Source organism: Dipodomys merriami, unplaced genomic scaffold (assembly GCF_024711535.1).
Source record: "Dipodomys merriami isolate MVZ:Mamm:240054 unplaced genomic scaffold, mDipMer1.0.p SCAF_1949, whole genome shotgun sequence".
Classification (NCBI taxonomy): Eukaryota; Metazoa; Chordata; class Mammalia; order Rodentia; family Heteromyidae; genus Dipodomys; species Dipodomys merriami.
Window position 1 is genome coordinate 18,675 of NW_027203325.1, and position 19,635 is coordinate 38,309.

Here is a 19,635-nt window from a genome sequence, read left to right on the forward strand (position 1 = left end):
GTACAGTATTATCACTATAAAAAAAGAAAGATAATCAGAGACTGCATTGGCTTTTAAGCTCCATTTATATTCCTGAGCATGGTGTGCCTTTCCCTGTTGTCTTTCTGACCCTTTACATCAGGATCGGGTGGGAAGATTTAACAAGAATACCTAGAGTTTGGCTGGGAATTAAAAACTCCATTTTGTCATTATATACCCTCCATTATTTCTTGAATTGGACCTGAGGGGCAGAAGAAAGTTAGGTAAGATTATTCAGAAACTTATAATTACTTCTAAGTTTGCTATCTAAAATTATCTCTTCCCCACCCCTTACACAGCCTTACACTCTGTTCTACTGGAGCTTTTGAGTGTGGGCATCATGTGCTTCTTATATGTACTGCTTTACAAATGGAGATTTTCTCCTACTCTCAAAATGATTTCATTGATGGGGGCACTGTTCAATAGGCTAAACAGGGTTTGTTCATGTGTTGATACCCTAGGTAGGACTAGTAAGGTCTAAGTAGTAGTCAGGACTCACTTGCTGTCAGTGGTATTGCTCTGAGGAATTACTGTCAATGTTGCCCACCCTACCTAGTCCAAGGCCTCTCAGAACGGCTCCAGACCCAAAGTGCTTGAGTCTCTGTGTGAGCTAATCATCATTAGCAACTATGTTCTGTGGTTTGTGAGGTATTCACTTCTGTGAGCATATGCATATGAGGACCCACGAAGAGAGTTACCTGGAAGGGAGGTCCTAGGTTGCAAATGTCTACAAGGAAAATGGAAACCCATGGTTTGGCATGCTTAATGTTTTAACCTGTGCACTGAAATAGCAGGAAAAAAACAACACACTAAGGAATCTGCCAGTTATGCCAAATAAAGAGATGTTGTGAAGGTTAGAGAAAGGACATTGATTTCATGGTAGTCATGACAAGAAAACACCTTAGCACACATTCAGAATACTAATCCATACTCACTTTTCCATTCACCCATGTTACTAGGTCTGAATTTTATGTAAAAGTCCTCAGGGACTTCAGAACAGGAAGATCTAGGAGAGAGTCTAAGATTGGTCTACCATTTTGGAAATTAACTAGATTGGTGAAAGCCCTTAGTAGTGTCCTACAAATATGTGCATTTACCCTACTACATTTGTAAGTATCCCCTCATTAAATTATCTTTGGTTGTTTCACTTGCTGACATTGCAGATGCATGGTAGATCCATTGTGTCTTCACTTTTAACAGAATCCTAGCAGAGAACTTTCCAAACATGCAGAAAGATAGGCCTATTCAAATACAAGAAACTTTTAGAACTCCAAATAGACCAGACCAGAATAGGACATCCCACTGTCACATTATAATCCACACAGGATCAATTCAGACCAAACAAAAGATCCATAAAGCAGTCAAGGAGAAAAGACTAATCACCAATAAAGGGAATCCAATTAGAATCACCTCCGATTTCTCAGCAGAGACAATTAAACAAGAAGAGCCTTGAATGATGTATGCCATGCCCTAAAAACAAAAAACTATCAACCAAGAATACTGTACCCAGCTAAACTATCCTTCATAACTGAAGGCTAAAGAAAAAACTTCCATAGCAAAGAAAAATTGAAACTATACATCTCCACCAAACCAGCCCTACAAAAGATTCTTAACGATGTCCTACACATAGAAAACCAACAGGACCACAACAAAGGCCAAGAAACTGCACCCTAACTGAGAATCCAAGAACCATAGGAAGAACCCAGTTTTTGCAGCCCCCAAGAAGGTGGATAACATGGGAGGAACTACGAAATACCTCTCAGTCCTTTCTCTTAACGTTAACGGACTGAACTCTCCAATTAAGCGACATAGACTGTCTACTTGGATTCAAAAACAAGACCCTTCTATCTTCTGCCTTCAGGAATCACATATTGCCCGTGAAAACAAACACATTTTCAAGGTTAAAGGCTGGAACAAAATCTACCAAGTAAACGGCCCCCATAAAAAGGAGGGAGTTGCAATCCAAATATCAGATAAAATAGACTTCAAATTAAAATTTGTGAGGAGATAAACAAGGTCGTTACATACGAATTAAGGGATCTCTCCTTCAGGAGGATATTACAATTCTAAATATCTATTCGCCAAACTATGGATCACTGAAATTTATCCAAGAAACACTAATTTCGCTCAAATCCCACATAGATCCAAAGACATTAATTGTTGGGGATTTTAACACACCACTCTTCCCACTAGATAGATCAACTCAGCAAAAACTCAAAGGAGAAACTGCAGATCTAAACAACTGCATCGATCAACTAGATTTAAAAGACATATACCGAATATTTCACCCAGCAGCATCATAATACACGTTTTTCTCAGCAGCACATGGAACATCTTCTAAAATAAACCACATTTTAGGCCACAAAGCAAACTTGTCCAAATTCAGAAACATTAAAATTATACCTTGCATTCTCTCAGTCCACAAATGAATAAAATTAGAACTCAACACACAAAGCTACCAAAGAAAGTCCGGTAATAAATGGAGGCTGAACAACACACTGCTGAATCATGAGTGGTTCAAGGAAGAGATTAGAGTGCAAAGTCAAATATTCGTTCTATTCAACAAAAATTAGCACACAAATTACCAGTTCCTCTGGGACACAGGAAAGGCCATACTCAGAGGCAAGTTTATACCTCTGAGTTCCTACATCAACAAATTGGAGAGATCTGAAACCAACAATTTAACGAGACATCTGAACCTCCTTGAAAAAGAGCAGCAAGATAAACCCCAATCCAGTAGACGGAAAGAAATAATCAAAATTAAATCAGAATTAAATTAATTAGAATCCAAAAAAACTATAGACAGAATCAACAAAAAAAGAGTAGGTTCTTCGAAAAAATTGAAAAAATTGACAGACCTTTAGAAAATGTTATCAGAAAAAGAATAAAACACACCCAAATAAATAAACTCAGATAGGAAAATGCAAACATCACCACGGAAACAACCTATATTCAGAACATTATAAGGGAATACTTCTCAAAACTTGATGCTAATAAGTTTGAGAACTTGGCAGATATGGACCTTTTCCTAGCAAATATTGATACGCCAAAACTAAACCAAGATGAGTTAAACCATCTTAACAGGCCCATATCAAGCATTGAAATAGAAATAGCAATAAGGGAGCTCCCAGCTAAGAGTCCAGGACCAGATGGTTTGACATTGGAATTCTACAAGTCCTTCAAAGCTGAGCTTACACCAATACGCCTCCAACTCTTCAATGAAATTGAAAGAGAAAGTTCACTACCAAACACATTCCATGAAGCCATCATAACCCTCATCCCAAAACCAGGCAGGGACTCATCAAAGAAAGAGAACTATAGACCCATTTCTTTGATGAACATTGATGCAAAACTTCTCAATAAAATTTTGGCCAATCGACTTCAACAATTCATCCAAAAAATTATACACCATGATCAAACAGGATTCATTTCAAGGATGCTAACCTGGTTCAATATACGCAAATCAATTAATATTATTCATCTCATCAAGAAGAGCAAGCATAAGAACTACATGGTTATCTCATGAGATGCAGAAAAAGCATTTGACGAGATCCAACACTCCTTTATGAGGAAGGGTTTAGAAAAATTAAGAATCAATGGAACATTCCTCAATACAATAAAGGCTGTATATGACTAACCTAAACCCAGCATTATACTTAATGGTGAACAACTGAAGCCATTTTCTCTAAACTCAGGAACAAGACAAAGATGTCCACTCTCTCCACTTCTCTTCAACCTAGTATTAGAATGCCTAGGTACAGCAATAAGACAAGATGCACACATAAAGGAGATCCAAATAGGGAAAGAAGAATTAAAACTCTCCCTGTTTGCAGATGACATGATCTTGTACTTAAAGAATCCCATAGACTCCACTCCTAAGTTACTCAAGCTAATTCAAAATTTTGGCAAAGAAGCAGAGTATAACATTAACCCTGAAAAATGAATGGCTTTTCTGCATGACAACAATGAGTAAAGTTGGGTTGAAATTAGGAAAGCAATTCCATTCGTAATAGCCCCACAAAAAAATACCTAGGAATTAACTTAACCAAAGAAGTGAAGGAACTCTAGGATGAAAACTTTAAAAACTTGAAAAAGAAAATCAAAACAGAACTTTGAAAATGGGAAAATATCCCATGCTCTTGGATTGGAAAGATTAACATCGTGAAAACGGCAAGACTTCCCAAGTCCATCTAAAATTAAATGCAATACCTATCAAAATACCAATCTCATTCTTCAAGGAAATAGAAGAGGCAATCCAAAAATTCATATGGAACAATAAATGACCACGAATAGCAAAAACGCTTCTCAACGGAAAGAACACTGCTGGATGAATATCAATATCAAATTTCAAACTCTACTATAAAGCCATAGTAATCAAATCAGTTTGTAGTGGCACAAGAACAGACCTCATTAACAATGGAAAGAATTGAAAACCCAGAAATGAACCTACAGACCCATAGCCATCTAATCTTTGATAAGGGAGCTAAAAAAATAGAATGGAAGAAAGACAGCCTCTTCAGTAAATGGTGCTGGCAAAATTGGTCACCTATTTGGAGAAAACTAAAGCTAGATCCTTATATATAACCCTGTACCAGAATCAACTCCAAATGGATCAAAGACACTCTGAAGAGATTACAGGATGGCATAGGAGAAACTCTGGGTCTCCTTAACACAGGCAGAAATTTTCTTAATAGAGACCCAGAAACACAAGAAATCAAAGAAAGGTTGGACAAATGGGATTGCATGAAGTTGCAGAGCTTCTGCGAGGCAAAGGACATAGCTAGCAATATCAATAGAAAGCCCACGGATTGGTAGAAGATCTTCACTAGCCATACAACGGACAAGCATCATATATCTAAAATATACTTGGAACAAAAAAAATTAAATCCCTCAACCACAAATCATCAAAGAAACAACTGCCCAATAAATAAATGGGCCAATGTCTTAAAGAGAATCTTCTCTGAAGAAGAAAGAAGGATCGCCAGAAGACACATGAAGAAATGCTCATCCTCCCTAGACATAAAAGAATGCAAATCAAAACAACATTAAGATACCACCTCATCCCAGATAGAATGGCAAAAATCAAGAACTCTAATAACAACAGATGCTCAGGGGATGTGGACGGAAGGGAACCTTACTTCATTGTTGGTGGGAGTGTAAACTTGTTCAACCACTTTGGAAAGCAGTATGGAGGTTCCTGAAAAGACTCCACATAGAGCTTCCCTACGACCCAGCAATCCCACTTTTGGGCATTTACCCAAATGTTTACAAACAAGACCACACTAAAGCTACCAGCACAACTATGTTTATTGCAGCATTATTTACCATAGCTAAGATATGGAACGAACCCAGAAGCCCCTCAGTCGTTGAATGGATCAAGAAAATGTGGTATATATACACTATGGAATTCTATGCCTGCATCAGACATTGCTCCATTTGTTAGGAAGTGCAAAGTCTTGGGAAAAATTACATTAAGTGAAGTAAGCCAAGCCCAAAGAAACATAGATCCCATGATTTCCCTTACTTGCAATATCTAGTATATATAAGAGTCAAGCAGAAAAGGTCAGATAATGTGATGTTAGGGAAATGAACCCTAAGTTATGTATTTTAAATGTTTTTTTCTTTCCTGTATTTGTTTCTAACGCAATTATAAGATTATTTATTTGTTGCTTTGTATGTCCCTCCCTCACAGTATAACCCCTGTTTTCACTGTATTTGATGTCGGTATAATTTGTTGAGGCGAAGGGGAAAAACAAGTCGTTTAAATAAGGATACAGGTGGACCTGTTGCAACAATGAGAATTACAAGTTGTCATGTCAAAAAAAACTTTACAACTTGCGGGCGGGGGGGGGGGGAGGCTTGGGTGGAAGTGGGAGGGAAGATGGGAAGGGATGGGAAGAGTAAACAAAGGAGGAGGCTGCAATGCTTGATAAGAAATGTACTCACTATCTTGCCCATGTAATTGTAACCCCTCTGTACAATATTTTCACAATAATAAAAAAGAAAGAAAGAATTGTGCCTTTACTTCATTAGTTCATATATTAGAAAAGTAACCCTAACTCTAGAACCAATTGCCTTTGGATTCTAAAAGCCACACAAATACATAAGTTTTATTCATCCTATCTTTGATTCAGCTCATCTTTCTTAAAGTAATTCATAGTTTTACTCAATATCTTGCCATTTTTCTAACCCGAACCCTTACTGGAACATTCAGGATAAACTCACACTAATCATACCTTAATCCTAACATTATTAGCAGTTTCCTATTTCACATTCATCCAAATTCTAACTTGACTTGTTATTCGAAGATTTACTTTCAGTTGAACCCTAAAATTTCCATTTCCCTAATACTAACACTAACTCCAGCTGGAACTGAAACCTAAATTTCACCCTAATGATAGTCCAATTCTAATGTTTAAGAAAAAGAGTCTAGTTTTTATTCATTCTAATGAATACTCCAGTTTTCCCTCTGGAAATGAGTTTCAGTTTGCCCTTATTCCCAAAACTTTCCTGACTCTACTGCTGAAATGACCTTGTTCCCGAACATGATCCATTATATTATTTTTCCTCACATTTTCTTATCAGCAAAGACACTGTAGTTTCCATTGATTCTACCTTTTCCTGAACCACTGTTCCCTAAAACAGTTTCAGATTTACTTACCATCTTGTCCATTCCTTATTGCTAATTCTCAACCTAAACTTGGCTGGAAAACTCTCATTAATCATTACAAGAATGATCACTGAGAAATAAATATAATGATAATGCTCTAGTTACTATTCAGTCTCACATTTTTGCTTCTACTTGTTAGTGAAACCTGAATTTTTTGGTCGGTCGTGGGGCTTGTACTCTGGGCTTTGGCACTATCCCTCAGCTCTTCAGCTCAAGGCAAGCATTCTACCCCTTGAGTCACAGCACCACTTACGGTTTTCTAGTGGTTTATTGAAGATAAGAATCTCACGGATTTACCTAGCCAGGATTGGCTTTGAACTGTGATCCTCAGATCTCAGCCTCTTGAGTAGATAGTATTACAGGCGAGAGCCACCGGTGACCGGCTTGGAAACTGAACTTTATAGTAAAACTTTCCTATTCATAACACTAATCATAATCAGAAGAATATACTGACCCTAATCTTAGTAAAATTATATGTCAATACTAACATTAACACAAGTAAACTAGTTTTCACTCATCCTAACTTCATTGAAATAAGCCTTCCAAACATAAGCTTCAATTTTTTTTCCCAATATCTTAGTCATTTTCTAACCTTACACTTAATCTTTCTTAACTGGATCATTGAGAATAACCATAGGCCTAATTGTAAGTAGATACTAATATTAATAGCAATACTCTAGTTCACATTCATTCTAATTCTTACCATGCTTATTCTAAAATTTACCTACAATTTGAGCATCATTTTTTTCTCCTGCACTCTAACCCTAACCATGTCTAGAATCCTAATGATAACCTTGACACTAATGGTATCCCAATTCTAAAATTTATGTAAATTGCTCGCTGTGTCATCCTAGCTGAAATTCCACTTGTAATTCTTCAAATAAATTGCAGGTTTTCCTAAACCCTACAGATTTTCTCGCTCTTAATTCTGAATCTATCTTGTTCCATAACAGGAATCATTATACTGATTGATCTCAAATCTTGATATTATGAAATACACTGTATTTCCGTTATCCCTGCTTTTCCTGAATTCCTAGAACTTAAAATAAGTTCAGATTTACTTAACATTTAAACCATGACTTTTTTCTTTTTGTTGGTCGTGGGATTTTGTCTCTGGGCCTGGGCAGGATCCCTGAGCAGTAGGCATGGGCATGATCCTTGAGTTCTTTAGCTCGAGTTGTGCACTTTGCCACTTGAGCTTCAGCACCACTTTCATGTTTTCTGGTGGTTAATTGGAGATAAAATTCTCACAGACTTTCCTGCCTGGACTAGCTTTGAACTGCAATCCTCAGAAATCAGCTTCCTGAGTGGCTAGGATAATAGACACAAGCCACCAGTTTAACCAATTTCTTTACTCTTTCCTCAACCCCCTTTAACCAGAAACCTAATCCTAATCACAACAACAAATGGTTAATGTAAGGAAAATTGTCTAGATCCTATTCAGTTAGTCATTTTTTGCTTCTACTTCTTAGTGGAAAACTAAATTTTCCCTAAAGCTTATCCTTCCCTATTCCTAACAAGAACTAAAACAGCAGCTCACAATTAGAACCAAATCGTATCTGAATGTTTAAAGTAACATAGACATTGGTTTTCATTCATTCTAACCTTGATGCCATTCATTCTTCTTAAAATATATTGCAATTTTACACAATATCTTACATATTTTTCTCATCTTACTCCCAGCTCTAACTGGAACACCTTTCCTAATCCTAAAACTACAGATAATTGAATCATAATGTTAATAGCAAGCCTCTATTTCACATTTATCCTAACTCTTGCTAGGCATGTAGGCATAAATTTTACTTGCACTTTGAATTTAAAAATATTAAAGTGTTTCTCTATTTCATGTCAGGTGTTGTTTTACATTATTTTTTTAAGTTTTATTTTATTGTAAAGAGGCTTACAGAGGGATGACAGTTACATGTGTAAGGTAATGAGTACATTTCTTGTTGAACATTGTTGCTCTGTTCTTTCTTGTTCTCCCACTATCCCTTCCCTCACCCACCTCTCTAACTCTTCCCTCCCCATGGTGTAAATTTCATTTTCAATATAGTTTGCTGTGAGTATCATTGTTGCAATAGGTCATGTTGTGTTGAACCTAAATTTTCTTTTCTCTAACCCTAATTCTAATTCTGTCTGGGATCCTAAATCTAACCATAATAGTAATTATATATATATATATATATATATATATATATATAATATAGTAATTCAGAAATTAACAAAAATATTGAAGTTTTTGTTCATCGTTAATCCACTGTACATCTTGAATTAAGTTGCAGTTCACCTTAAATCTTCAAAATTAGCTTATATGTACATATATAAAGATGAAATTTGATGTGAAAAACAGAAGATCTTTGGAGGAAGGAGTAATGAATAGGAAATACAGGGAGTACAATAAAATGCTTTAAATATATTTTGGAGAGAGCATAACAAAAGTGCCACTTCTAACAATTAATAACCATTAACAAAATACCTAAAAATTAATAAGTAAATAACACACTGTCTTCTAGTGTTCTTTAAGAGAGCCATGATATGTCTTGTGAATAAAATGCTTGTGTTAGATAAACTTTGTTCATGTATAATTTATTTTATTATTGACCAATTATTTAATTTAATCAATAAAAATATATCAAATAAGATTCCATGATAAAAATGTAAATCAGTTACTTAGCAATTGTTTGAGAAAAAATAGTCATGACGTTTAAGAAACTAAATATCTATTTCCCTACAAAGCACTGCTTTCGGTTTACAAATCTAGTATTTCTACTAAGTTTAGAGATCATAATTGGCATGAAAAACAACTAACTGTACATCTTATTTCTTGAATGAGTGATGTTTTAAACATTATCTTTTATTCAAATGAATACTTAGGTTTACTTTTTCAAAATAAATGCAATTTTATCTCCTTTCAGATCAAGTACTTTCCCTGCAATTAAATGTATTAGTATATACAGGTATTTATACGCTAAATCTTCTATGTTTGTTATGTAGATCTACATATTCAGAATGACATGGTTTTTCTATTCACAAATGTCTAAACTATGGGATTTTTTGCTTCATTAATATAAATTATGTCAGGTTTTTGTGAAGGATCCAGTAAGCAGTGTGGTCAAAAAACATTTCCTGAATTCTAAATATTAAATCTAATCATTTTTAGCCTTTGATTATATCATTCATTTTATCTTCAGAGCAATTAAACTAAAATAAATACTACTTTTTAAAAATTTCACACATATTGTAAATAATATTAACATGGCTCACACAGAGACTAATTATTTCAAACTCACCATATTTAATGATCATAATGTGAAGAATATAGAGAGTAGAAGGTCCTTATACGCAATAATATTTGTGGCTAAATTAATCAAATCATATAACTGGATTTCTAATTTAGAGGAGGTTAATCATGTGGAAACAGGAACATACTAAGAAAAATGATTACTTTGGGACCATTTTCTTCTTAAAATTATGCAGCAAAAATATTTCTAAGAAATATATTTTAATAAAATATTTCAACCCTTACAGTGCATTATGCTTTCATATAAAGTTTATCTCAAAATAAAAATTCTGCAACTAATCTAATGTATGTTTTCATGAACAAAATGCTATGACTTCTAATCTTGTTATGTGATTTTAATTATTTTTTGTTGTGACATGATTCCGATTTACACTTAATACTAACTTCATAGAAATCATGCCCATGCACACTAACTTACATAAGATAATATTCAAACAAAATGATCTTTCTTCCTATCTCCCACAGGGAAGGGTGAGGTGCTGAATTATATTAAATGGAAGCACTCTAAAAGAGAGTCTTTATGAAATGGAAATTTGTAACGTGAGGATGGGATCATGAACAATTTCTACTTGGCTGAACAAGAATTCTCTTTTTTACAGCACTTTCTAACCTTTTAATCACACAGGGAAATCCACAAAATTTGAAGTTCATATGAAGGAATTGCATTCCTAAAAGATGTGGCAACCCTGCTCAAAAGTTCGGTCTCATCACTAGTTCTTTGTGTTTGCTGGCTGATCTATTTCTCTATCATATGTTTCATGTTATTAAGCATATTAGTAATTCAGCTGTGAGTACATAGCAGTAGACTCCTTTAATCACTGCTATTGGTGGGTAATATACAGGAGAGCGGAAAAAGATTATATTACTCTCCAATTCCTCCCATTGGCCTTCAATGAACCAATTAATTGTCAAAACAATCATGTAAGATGTTAGTTTACTTTTCTCTTTTTAAGTAAGATTAAGCAAGTGTTTTTTGCAGTAAAAAGTGATGACAGTAGTATCAGAACTCTGATATGAGCACCTTCTCCCTAACAAATAATGCTCTATGGGCTGTAAATATGGAAGTCACACTTAAATTCTCTCTACAAACATTCACACAGACACAGACACAAACAGACAGACACACAGACACAGACACACACACACAGACACAGACACACACAGACACACAGACACACAGACACAGACACAGACACACAGACACAGACACACACACACACACACACACACACACACACAGCTGTCACCCAGACACATAAGAGAACAGTTCAATTCCTTGGTAATGATAGTTGATTGATGTTTGCTCCGTTGGTTTTTCTTTTATTCAGGACGTTGCTCGGACCTGCATCTTTCTCTGAAATCAAGTCCCCTGCTCTTAGAATACTGTGACTATGTATTCATAGTATGTACCTGGCTGCTTCAGGCCAATTAATAATACCCTGTATAGAGTATCCTCAAACTTGGCATTCAAGTCTAATTCCATGAAATCATACTATTATTCTGAAATACTAAAATTTATTGGATCTAGAAACCAAAAAATAAACAAACCCCACTTTGTTATATTAGTAGGAATTGACATCGTGAAAGTAGAATACTATTGATCAGGAACTGAGGTAAGAGGACGGGAGTATGTGGGAAAATGTAGAATACTGGATGTGTGTTAGAGATATAAAATTATCATCTGTTGGATTATTTATTGTAAACTTAGCTTATATTGAAAGCTCAATTTACATATACAGTTTTCCAGCTATTTGTTTACCCATCACTTCTGATCACAAATCCTCATGAATTTTTATAGAATCTTTGAATAAATCACATAGTTTGCATGTGCTTATCATCTTAAGGAAAAACAGTCTGCTTCTACATCTTCGTCTATGTGACGTACCCTTATTGTTGGTTTCTCTGTTTGCTGAATAAATGTATTCCTGGAAACAGGATATTGACAACAAATCTGGGTTTAATTTTCATTTTTTAAATTTGAAATCTAATATAAACTTTGTTGTGACTTGTCATTTTCTAAAACTGAGTGATTTTCATGAACACTAATATTTTGGTGCCTTTAAGTAAATTGAGACTTGATGTGGTTTGGTAGTTCTTGTGTCTAATTGACTTAACCATTAGATTATTAATGTATAAACAGGTGCATTGCACTTTTTTATTTTTATATATAAAATAATCCCCAAGGATTTACTTTAAAGTGATAAGGGGGGATGGTTGTTTTCATGTTCCATAGTTTATATTTATTTCAGTAAAAGTACTAATGATACATGATATATGCTGGAGCAATATAAAAGATGAGAACATATTTCTAAAGAGAATGGGTTTATTGATTAAACAGAAAACTTTGAAATAGTTATGTTTCTTTGTTGAAACTGCATAAATTTCATATGAATGTAGCTCCAGATGAGAATCAGGGATAAATTCACATTAATATTACTGAGATTTACATCACAATATAAGCAATGTAGATATTTTAAGGAATTGGTCATTCAAAGCAGTAGATACCTAATGGATGAGGAATGGAATTGAAAATAGCAGAGGAAAACAATTCACCATGCAGATATTATGATTTTATAATACTAAAATGAAAGAAATGGAGCTTTTGCCTTTCTGAAGAAGAGAATTGAGCCAGTAATTTCAATGTAAGACGTCAGTTGTAATGAGTCTAAAGTCTTTTTCTCCAAGATATTCAAGAGTACTATGCTCATCTTCTGAAGAGTAAGTAATTATTTTAATTAACTTTGCTTAATATTAATTTACTTGTAGCAAATAGGTTAAAATGTCTGCTCTCTTTCTTTCAAGGTAATAACATACATTTCATATTATTAATGTCTCTTCATACAAGCCTGAAATCACTATTTCAAACTAACACAAACAAAAAAACAAAAATAACCTGATACAACCATCACAAATCCTTAATTATGTGAAAAATATCAACAATATATAAAATATATCTGAGGAATTGGAAAAACAATGACAAAATTACAACAGAAAATTCCCCTAGCTCTCTCTAATGAAACAGAGAATTAGAGTCCTAGCCAGTACTCCACTTCTAAAAAGTCACACCCAGTCAGTTATAAATATATATAGATATACAATTCAAAAGAAGATTCTATACTGTCTTCACAAAAAAACGAAATATATGAAAAGGTGCCCAGCCAGGCGGGTGACTGCTGTGACTGTGTTGGCCAACATATTTAAAAGCACAGCTGCAGTGTGGAAATAAAAGGTCCACATGGGAAAAAAAGCAGGAGCAGAAGTGTACATCAGAGACAGCCAAATCCATACTCAGAGACAATTCAAGATACCATTGGGCAGCCCGAATTGTCACCGGTACCACAAGTATTAACATCACAACATCTCACAATAATTTATTTCTACTCATACACTTAATAGTCTAGACAAAAACCTAATTCCACTATAACAAATCACAACAGAAATCCAACCAACATATGGCAAATCAACCAAGAACATAAAGAGTCAGCTATTAAGACTATAGAGCCCCCAAAAGAAATCCTCCAAGTGAACAGAACAAATCAGAAAAATACAAGAAAAGTGATGTTAAGGTAGTATAATTCACACATTAAATAACCAGGTGTTAGAACAGACAATAAGGGACCTAGATGATAGTTTTCAAAATATATTACAATTACTGCTGAAAATGTTATTAATGAAAAGATACAAAACCTCTACTAGGAAATTTATTGAACAAGATGCAAACAACCAACGATCAGCAAAATAACTCATGGAGACTACAAACAGAAAAATGAATTCTGAAAAGGCAAGGGAGCCCAAGGAAAAACTGGATGCCTAGCTAAAAGATATGAAAGAAGACACAGTTAAATAAACAACCCTACCAACCTCCCCACCCAAAGAAAATATGTAAGGAAAGTCCATACAAGGCCTAAAACAAAGCTTTATAAAGAGATAAAAGCCCTAAAAAATGACCAATTATAAAACAGCGAAATCAAAAACAAAGTATAAAGTCTTCACAGCAAATAGATGACATAGAAGGTAATCTCAGGGGTCAAAGACCAAGTAGGTCTAATAGGAAAGAGGAAATAATCATTTAGAACAAATCCAAGAAATAAGAAATGATCTTGCCAGAACTTCACGACTCAGTTAGAAGATCAAATTTGGGGGAGATTGGTCTCAAGAAGGAGAAGAATAGGAAACTGAATGGATGGGAAACATATTTCAGAATTCTAGCAGAGAACATTCCAAACATCCAAAGAAATAGTCACATTCAGAGAAGAGAAGCCTTTAGAACACCAAACAGAATTCTAGAAGAGAACAACCCACCACCACATCATAATCAATTAGAGGATCATTAATGATCAAGGAAACGATTCTTAAAGCTGCCATAGAGAAAAGATTGATTATTTATAAAGTATATACAGTCAGAATAAACACAGATTTCTTAGTTTATATGATAAAAAGAAGAGCCTGGAATGATATATAACAAACATCAAAGGTAAACAACTACCAACAGTGAATATGGTCCCAAGCCAAACTCTCCACCACATCAGCAGGATAGAAGTTAATCAAATATATCCTACAGAGAGAAGATCAAGAAGAACAGGAACTGGTTATATAAGATGAGAACTAGGTAAATATATTAAGAGTAGATGAGGCACAGCTCCTAAGAGCTTCTAAGAGAATTCATCCAAATAGATAAAATTAGAGAAAAAAATGAGACATCATAACATAAATTAGCAAAATTGTGAATATTATAAGAGAGTACTTTGAAAACCATGTACCAATAACCTGGAGAATCCTGGAGTAATTGATGCTTTACTATACTCGAACTGAACCAAGAAATGATACATAAGAAGTAATGAAAATGAAATATCAATAAACAATTTCCCATAACAGAAAAATCTATGACTCAATAGATTTACCATGAAATTAAGGCCTGCAAGAACTTACAATACTCAGCTCTAACTCTTCAATGGAATAGAAAGGGAAATGGAATTATTAAACACAATCTATGAAGCTAGAATTAGACTCTTCCCCAAATCAGCTAGGACACATCAAAGAAAGAGAACTATGAACCCAGCTCTTTGATAAGCATTGATGCATAACTTCTCAATAAAATTCTCACTAACCAACTTCAACAATTAACAAAAAAATGCTATGATCAAACAGTATTCATCCTAGGATACGGCTGTATTCAATATACTTGTCAATAAACATAACACACATCATCAGCAGAAGCAGGGACAAGAAGCACATGATTGTTTATATGGATGTAGAAATAGCTTTTAACAAACTCCAATACCCCTTTATGATTGAAAGGTCTGAGAAGCTAGGAACGCATGGAACTTTTCTCAATATAATACAGAGTATGTATACAACAAAGAGAAAATAAGCATGTACCTAACGATGGAGGCATGAATACATTAAAATCAGGAATGAGAAAAGGATGTCCACTCTCTCTACTACTCTTCAATATAGTAGTGGACTTTCTAGCAAGGAAAATAGGCAAGAGAAAAATATAAAAGGGATCCAAATATGAAAGGAGTAAAACTATCCCCTTTCACAGATGAAATGATACTTTATATAAAGGACCCTATAGCTTCCCCCCCCTCAAAAGTTAGTAAAAGTGATGCTAATCTTCAGCAATGTAGCAGGGTGTAAAACCTACAAGAATCAATAGTTTTCCTGTGTTACCAACAATGGGAAGATCCAGGCTGAAATCCAAAAAACAACCTCATATGTATTAGCCTCAAAATCAAATCAAATCTAAGCAAAACAAAACAACAATAAAACTAGGAATTAATTACTTTAACAAAAATGTGAAGGACCTCTATTGTGAAAACTTCAAATGCCTAAAAGCGAAATTGAAGGAGTTTCAAGGAAATGGAGTCTTTCAATGCTCCTGGTTGGAATAATTAACATTGTGAAAACTGCAATACTGCTCCCAATGATTGGCAATGCAATACCCATCAATATCTCTACAATATTCTTCAATGCAATAGAGAAAGCAATCCAAATTTATTATTGAATTACAAAATTACAGTTGAAAGAGAAGGCTCAGAAATGAACTCATAGGCCTATAGTCATCTCACACACACACACACACACACACACACACACACACACACACACACACACACACACACACACACACACACACACACACACACACTGGAATTCTATTCACCCATCAGAAAGAATGACTGTTCACCACTCTTAAGGAACATCAAAGGCTTGGGAAAATTATACTAAGAGAAAGGAATGCACACTCGAGCAATATAGGTTTCATATATTCATTTATTCATGGTAGCTAGAAGGTAATTACAAATCTACAAGAGAGAGTCTTCCTCCAGTTTGAATTTCCATTTTCAAGAAAATTGAAAATAGCAAATGCTAATGAGGATGTAGCCAAATGGGAACTCTATTACACTGTTGGTGGGAAATAAAATTTGTTCAACTATTCTGAAGTGCAGTACGGACTTTTTGGGAAAGACTAAACAGATCTCCCTTGTGACCCAGTAATTCTTCTCATGGGCAGCAATCCAATAAATAACAAACAAGCTCACATTAAAGCTACCAGTATAACTATGTTCAGAGCCCAGGCCCAGAGTTTAAGGACTGGAAAAAAAGTTATCACTGCTGGTATTTCTTTCCCCAAATATGAACCTTTTGACATAAGATACAAAATCTTTCTATTTGCAACAGCTAGAATAGAACTTATCTGTAGTGAGTAATAAAATGTCTTCTTTGTTGAATGTTAGGAAAAGCTGTAGGCAGTCCAAGAAAAGGGAGACTTTTTGTTGGTGGTGGTGGTGGTGGTCGAGGGGCTTGATGTCTGGGCTTGGGCACTGTCCCTGAGCTCTTCAACTCAAGGTTAATGCTCTACCTTTTGAACCACATTGCCACTTCTGGTTTTCTGGTGGTTAAATGGAGATGAGTCTCAGGGACTTTCCTTCCCAAGTTGGCTTTGAACAGCAGTCCTCAGATCTTAGCTTCCTGAGTAGCTAGGATTACAGCTGTGAGCCACTGTCACCAGGCTAAAAATGGGGGATTTTTATAAAAGAAAATCCACCTCTTCACCTGTGTCTAAACCTCAGATATTACTATTAGAACACTTCATCCTCAACTCATTTGATCTGACATTTGTAAATTTTCTCTTTTCTGTCATGTGGGAATACTGCAGTCAATGTCAACTCAACTGTGGGACTGGATCATTTGTATGGTAATCGCTAGCACCTAAATCAAAAACATTTACATCAAAACAAATGAAACCCTCATTTCGAATAATTATTTTCTCTTTTTATTACAAATCTGTGCTTGATTACTTCTTAATGTGATATTGGACCTGTTAACAGAGTGATGACTTTTTCTTTCTCTTGAGCAATTGTCCTTCTTCCACATGGGTCAAATATTTAAGATTTCAAAAATTTCCATTGATAATTCATTAAGCTGACCTCTAAGAAAATGTGCATTTCTGGAATTGGTCTGCTGTGTTGTTCTTACATGCACAGGATTTCTATGATTTATTTGTTTTATAAGGAATTCTATTTTCCAATGTTTGTGTGACCAATTTTAGTCTCTCTGATCAGTCTTTCCTACCCTCTCTCAGGAGTCTTTTATTTCAGCCTGCCTCATAATAAATATATTAGTTTTCAGCTAAATGACTCCCAGCTTCAGTTTTTTGCCTGACTTTACGTAGACTGTGATAGGAGCTTTGACTGGCCTTGCTTGCTGGAGTTTTTTGCTTGATTTTTATTGTTTTGTTTTTAGAGGTCTAGGATTACTAGTTAATGTATTAGCTTCTCTGGGCCGCATTGATCACCTGGACTAGAGTCAATGGGTTTTTGTCCTAATGATACGAAAACAACTGACTAAATTCCTGTTTTAATTCTCTCAAAATCAGGCAATCTGGCATCCTTGCAAAGCCATCAATAATATTCTGCTACCACTTACAGAAATGGTCTATCAAGATGGCTTTTCAAGGTTGACTGTAAAAAATGTTTATTTCTGTGTGGGAGGACCATATAAAAAGCAACAAAAAAATCACATCGTACATTATAAATACTTTAGAAACAACAGCAAGAAAAAAAAACACTTGTGTCCCTATCTTGGGGTTCATTAAGCTTAACATCACCTTATCTATTCATATGCATATAGCTTTTGACCTTTTCTACTTATCCAGGAAGTATATTCATTATTGCCAATAAGGGATACCACGTGACCGATGTTTCTTTGGAGTTCGATTATTTTAGTTAGTATAATTTTTCCGTAACAAATTGGGCGATGTCGTTCTTTCTGATGGACGATAGAATTCACACACACACACACACACACACACACACACACACACACACACACACACACACACAACTCACAACGTTTTCTTGATCCATTCATCTACTGAGGGGCATTGGGGTTGGTTCCATATCTTAGCTATGGGAAATAATGCTGCAGTAAACATAATTGTATTGGCAATTTTAATATGGTCTTGTTGCTGACTATTTAGGTGAATGCCCAAAAGTGGTATTGCTGGGTCATACAGGAGCTCTATGTGGAATCTTTTACGGAACCTCCATACTGCTTTCCAAGTGATTGAACAAGTTTACACTCCCACCAAGAATGACGTACGGTTCCCTTCTGGCCACATCCCCTCCAGCATCTGTTATTGTAAAAATGTGGAGCGCTTCACAAATTTGCATGTCATACTTGCACAGGGACCATGCTAATCTTCTCTGTATTGTTCCAATTTTAGTGTATGTGCTGCTGAATTGAGCACATAACATTTTTTAAATATAAAGTGGAACTGATTTTCTTAAACTAGACAATTTAACAAAAAGTAAGTTCACAAGAATGGTCGTGAAATTTTAGAAGCATGTATTTCTTACATAAGCACACATTTAAGACTAAAGTCAAGATTGATATGTCAAAAACAAAATAATTCCAGATATTTGTTGTGCAACAGATGTGTAGAAGGAGGATTTCAATTAGTCTATACAAGACACCTATCATAATGAACACTGCAGCAAGTGTTAAGTTTTTATTTTTTTTTAAGTTTTAATGTTTTAAATATGTTTAATTTTGGGAATTTGCTTATATGCCAAAATTAAGATTGTTTGGTAGGTCATATAACTTTTCTATAAAGTATTAAAATTTATGGTAGCAGACATATACTACTAAGTATGTACATTTCAGAGTTTATAGAAACTTTACTAATGAGAAGTTGCAAAATCTTTGTATTAAGAAACAGCAAAGAGTTAAGACAGTTTCTGTTAAAACTTTAGGGCTTCCTTACTTAATATGTTAGCGAGGAACAAAAATGATTGTATAAACCGTATGCAGATGATGAGATGAGACATATATAGTAATCTTAGAGTGTAAATTTAAAGACTACTCATAGCCTATAAAACTCTTGTTGAGCATCATAATCTTAGCCAGTTTTAAATGTACAGGAATATGAGAAGAGTTCCGGGAAGATGGCAGAGGAGAAGCTGGAATCTGAACAAGCTCTCCCATAGAAAGCAGTTTTAGAGTTCCAATGAATAGTCCTAAGCCAGAGAATCACACCAAGTGTGCCATCACAGGACAGAGAGTTAGGCAAGAGAGGGGAAACCCAGGCAAGAAGAGACATCTGAGCGCTTACCAGCAGCCACCAGCGACCGCAGGGCAC

At 35.0% G+C, this 19,635-nt stretch overlaps 1 non-coding gene across 1 annotated transcript; it reads right to left on the reverse strand.

The window, feature by feature from the left end:
- Positions 1-18,637: 18,637 nt before the first annotated feature.
- Positions 18,638-18,744, reverse strand: LOC138831400 (U6 spliceosomal RNA). Its single transcript, XR_011373279.1, has one exon. It is a non-coding gene; the product is annotated as a U6 spliceosomal RNA (small nuclear RNA).
- Between the last annotated feature and the right edge of the window lie 891 nt (positions 18,745-19,635).